Consider the following 5,603-nt stretch of genomic DNA (forward strand, 5'->3'; position numbering starts at 1 on the left):
TACCATCCAACTTTGACACACACACCCTGTGAGGTCGTCTCTGGTGGGCCTTCTCAGAGTTCGGGGCCCAGGGGAGGTATGTGGGTCCCGGGTTTTGTGAGGGCCTTCTCTGTTGCAACCAGCTCCTTATGGAACACCTTGCCTCCTGAGATTTGTAATGGCCGCTCCCTTTTGTCCTTTAAGAAGCTTCTGAAAACATGTATTCTGCCAGGCTTTTGTGTGTGTGTATGTGTGTGTGTATGTGCAGAGGGGTTGGGTATTTTGGTTTTGTTGTTGTTGTTTTTCCTTCTGCTTCATTGTTGTTGTTTTAATTCATGTAAACCACCTCAAGTCTAAGAAAGTCAGGAGGTCAATAAATTTGCTACATACATACATACATACATACATACTTTCAGCTCCATCCTTTTTTTCTGAAATGGCTAAGCAGAAAGCTTGAAAAAGCTGCATAGACATAGTATATCTTTTCAGGATTCTGTGTATTTAATTTGGAGTAAATTAGTCCTTTAAAAAAATACATCTTACAAGTCCTATAAGAGGCTTGATTCATGGCAGAAGGTTGATTAATTGCAGAAACTTCAGGCACTTAGGCCCTGCTCTGATGATTATTCCATCCTCATCCGGAGGAATCTACCCCTTGCCTGCTTGTAAAAGGGAAGCATCACCCCATGTTTCAGCTCCTCCCTTTTATTTGAACGGCTTGAAAGAAATCTTTGAAAAGTTGCACAAGATGTAGTGAAAGATGACAGGAATCTCTGCATTTAATTTCAAGGCATTTGGTGAAGCTGCTGGTTTTAAAAATAATTTTCCCCCTATTGCAGTAAAACTGCTAGAAGGTTATGTGTTCTTTTATGAAATTGTTTGGAGTGTAAATATTTACAATTGCCTGGATATGAAGGGGTTAAAGCCCTGCAGCTGGGTCTGGAAAATGCCCTAGTGGAGAGCACTGATGCAGGCCAGAAAACTGGTAATCTTGGGAAATAAATAGGAGGAACCTGAATCTCGCATTGATTTGAATCGAATCTGGTACTATTTGATTTGAGCTTGAATTTTTCCAGGAGTGTCTGGGTAGATTTGTTTCAAGCTCGAATCACCCAAATTGACCAGATTCAGGTTGAATCAATCCAAATCTGAATCGATTTGACCATTGCTAATGACAAAATCATTTATGCAGTTGCTAAGTTTTGTCTTGTTGCCATTAGAATTCGAAATAAGAGAGTGCCTGTGTAGTTAGTTTTTCATGAGGTTTATGAATACCTGGACTCTGTTTGGACTGTATGTATATATATTTCTGGTCAGAGACCACAAATAAACTGAACTGAACAAAAAGCAAGCTAACAAGTATAAGGCTGTTCTTCTGTCTCCCTCTTGAAAGGCTTGCTAAAGAAAACATTTCAAGTTGACTCCTCCATCCCAGATGTCTCCAAACTGCTGTAGTGTCCACTCCAGATCTTTCATTCTGCCCTGACACACTGTTTCAAACCTCACTTAAAGGGTTTCACTCTCTTGTCCCCTCCTCCCAATTCAAAACAAAATTCAAGTTCCAATGAGTTAATTCCTTTGGTTCACGGGTGAAGGCCAAGCAAGAGTGCCAGACACTAGGTGGTGTTCCCAACAAAAATGGGGCCCACACAATGAATGCAGAAAATGGCTTCTCCCAGGTTCATTTTTAATCACTTGAGAGCAAATTATGACCAATTCAAAGTAAAAAAAAGAGATCTATCCCACAACAAAGGAGTGCAACTAATCGGCCTGCACCACTTGGGGTCAGTTCAGGTGAATCACCCCTCTACGTGCAATCCAAAAACTTTTTGGAGTATGCGTAGAGTGTTGATTCAGATTAACATCCTTCTCAAACAATTGAAGAATGTGCCAAGATTGGCACATCCACCAGTGACAGCAGGGCAGACACCTTCTTGCCATATGGGCTGTGTTCCATATGGAGGATATCCTCCCCCCGCCCCCAGTGTACTGCTGGTAGAGGATCTCCTGAACAAGAGGTTGACTTATGTAGGCACTTTGAGATACAGGAAGCCAGGCAGACCCTGAGAAATGCTACCAGATCACAAAAGGGAGGGCAGGATGCCATCGTGCTTCAAGGAGGCAGTGGTAAGATCATTATTTAAAAAGCCCTCCCTTGATCCCTCCAACCTGGAAAACTATAGACTGGTCTCTAATCTGCCCTTTTGGGGCAAGGTAATAGAGTGTGTGGTGGTGCCCCAGCTGCAGAGGGTCTTGGATGATACCATTTATCTGGACCCTTTTCAATCTGGCTTCTGCCCCGGATATGGGACTGAAACTGCCTTGTTTGCTCTAGGGATGACCTATGCTGGGAACTAGAAAGGGGGAGTGCATCCTTGTTGGTTCCACTGAACCTCTTGGCAGCTTTTGATACCATCAACCATGGTATCCTTCCGGGCTGCCTCACGAGTATGGGAATCAGAGGTACGGTGTTGCAGTGGTTCCAGTCCTTACTTTGCGGGAGGGTCCAGAAGGTGGTGCTGGGGGCCTACTGCTCGGCTCCATGGCCACTGGCCTGTGGGGTCCCGCAGGGTTCAGCCTTGTCCCCCATCCTGTTTAACATCTACATGAAACTGCTGGGAGAGGTCATCCGGGGACTTGGACTGAGTTGTCAGCAATATGCAGATGACACTCAGCTCTATCTCTCCTTGTCAGGGGCGTATCTAGGTTGATCAGGGGCATGTCTAGGTTAGGGCAGGCAGGGCACATGCCCTGGGTGCCACCTGAAGGGGGCGCCATTTTTAAAATTTAAAAAATGGCCACCGAAAACAAAATGGCCACTGCGCATGCTCAAATGGCCTCTGTGAGGCCCTAGGCCATGCCAGGCCTCACATAGGCAGTTAAGCATGTGCAGCGGCCATTTTGTTTGCAGCGGCCATTTTTTTAAAAAAAGTATTTTAAAAAATGGCCACGACACATGCTCAAATGGTCCCTGTGAGGCCCAAGACGCCAGCGGGGGGAGGAGGAACCTTTGCAGACCCCCCACATATGGCCTTTAGGAAGCCCCCTGAATGGGCTACAGGTAATTTTTAAAAATATATACATATATAATATAAGTCACAGTAAACATATTTAGTTTGGCACTATGTACAGAGAATCAGGGCTTGTGAATACTGAGCTGAAGATTATGAGCTAGAATTGAATTCATTTGCTCTTATTTTGCCTCTTGTGATAAGTGAGTTAAATGTGATGTCTTAATAATATGACTATTAACTTTGAGTTTGTTTTTGAATCAGTGTGAAATCCTTAGTATTAAGGCCCACTGCTAGTTCCTTGCTCTCCTTCTCTCATTTTAACTGTCTTCCTGAAATACTAGAATATATTCCAAGCAGTGACACAGTTTACTCTACATATCCTTTAATTATTTTCAGAGTATCTGGGAAAAGTTAATTCTCCATTTATTTTTAAAACTTATGTAATAGTTATGCTACAATGCATCACTGTTATAATTAGACAAGCACTTCTGTTTAGTTTTCCAAGTACACCACCACATAGTCTTTGGGTATTTCATGAGCCCCAGCATACTGTAATTTGTAGTTTTCCAGCATTTTTTGGTCTGGTTATGTCCACTGCTAAATACTTTTTGAAATATTAAAAGATTAACGAGCCTGACTTGTATTTTTCAGCTGATATTATGGTAAAGTTATCTGAAAGATGAGTGTCAGATGTTTGGACAGGGGGCGCAATTTCAGTGCTTGGCCTAGGCACTATTTTTCCTAGATACGCCTCTGCACCTGATCCTAGGAAGGTGGTGGATGTCCTGAATCCCGATTCATGCTGGAGGTTGTGATGGGTTGGATGTGGGCTAATAAACTGAAATTGAATCCGGACAAGATGGAGGTATTGTTGGTCAGGAGGAGAGCCAATCGGGATGAGGAGATTTTACTGGTTCTGGATGGGGTTGCACTCCCCTTGAAGGAGCAAGTATGCAGCTTGGGGGTACTACTGGACCTGGCTCTGCTTTTGGATGCGCAGGTGGAGGCAGTGGCCAGAGCGTCAGCTAGTGCACCAGCTGCGTCCCTTTCTTGAGAAGCCAGATCTGGCCAGTTACCCATGCCTTAGTCACGTCACGGCTGCATTACTGTAATGCACTCTACGTGGGGATGCCCTTGAAGAATATCCGGAAACTATAGCTAGTGCAAAATGCAGCAGCTAGGGCTTTATCTGGAGCTGCCCGGTGGGAGCACATCACATCCATTATGAAAGAGTTGCACTGGCTGCCAGTTGGTTTCTGGGTTCAATTCAAAGTGCTGGTTTTGACCTTTAAAGCCCTTAATGGTTTGGGCCCAGGATACCTGAGGGACCGCCTGCTCCCAAGGGTTGCTGCCCGCTTGACGAGGTCATCTGAGGGGGCTCTGCTCCGGGTGCCGACTATGAGGGAGGCTAGGTTGTCATGCACTCGGGACAGGGCCTTCTCTGTTGCTACCCCCAGACTCTGGAATGCTCTCCCAGTGGGTATCCACTCCTAATTCTCCATCACAGTTTTTAGAAAGCATGTCAAATCATGGCTTTTACCCAGGCTTTTATATGATTGTCTCCACTGCTGCTTATATTTTGTACTGTTTTTATGCTTGTGTTTTAAATTTTTAAAAAATCAGATTTGTTTTCATATTTTTTAGCTCAGTGTTTTAACGTGTCTTTTTTATAATCTTGTTTTTAAATTTTATTGTGAGCCACCTTGGGATTTTCTTAATGAAAGGTGGGGTATAAATGTAACAATAAATAAAATAAAATAAAATAAAATAAAATAAAATAAAATAAAATTAAAAAAAAAGGAAGCACTTGGATGGACAGAAGACATTGGCATTGTGTGTACCCAGGAAGTGTATGCCACAGACAGCTGACAAGAAACTAAGCAAAAGATGCGATGAAGGTGGGAGGTGGGCCTGCAGAAGGCACTTGAAATGTGAGAGCAGTGGGAGGGGTTTTTGGTCTCATAGATTCCATCGTTCCAGGTAAGAAGCACAGCAAGTTTTATGAACAAATACATTTCTTCCCTCTGAGTCTGGATTACTACTACAATTATTATTCCTGGTTTGGAGCAAGGTTGTGTCCTTCTGGTATCCTTTTCATGGCCTTGCATCATCCCAAGCCCATCTATACCAAATGTGACAAACATATTTTCTTCTGGAATGCCACAGGGAATATATAATTTTGGATTGTTCTTTACCACTCTTTTAATTACAACAGGGTTGTAATTAAATTTGCTGCTTGCCAAAAATCCCCTGTGTGGATTAGTCTCCTTTTACAACCCAATATTATAATCTGTTAAGAAAGGTATAAGTATACCCAGCAGCGTTCAGAATTAGGGCTAGGGACTAAGGACATGCAAGGAGCCACCAATCTTATCAGTGATATTTTATATTTGATATAAAATATGTTATATTTTTAGATGCTGGCTTTCATGCCTGTCACTGGACTGTATGAGAATTTAAGGCAAGGCTGTTTTATAACAGAAAGTCTAACGCTAGTGATGTAGATGAAAATAGGTGCATCTGTGGCAAGAGGGAATATTGGTATTCAGAATGGTGGTATCAGCAGTGCTGCTCCTTCTATTGCTTCCGCACATTGTATGCAATGCTGAT

The sequence above is a fragment of the Hemicordylus capensis genome, chromosome 6 (genome assembly GCF_027244095.1).
Source record: "Hemicordylus capensis ecotype Gifberg chromosome 6, rHemCap1.1.pri, whole genome shotgun sequence".
NCBI classification, from domain to species: Eukaryota; Metazoa; Chordata; class Lepidosauria; order Squamata; family Cordylidae; genus Hemicordylus; species Hemicordylus capensis.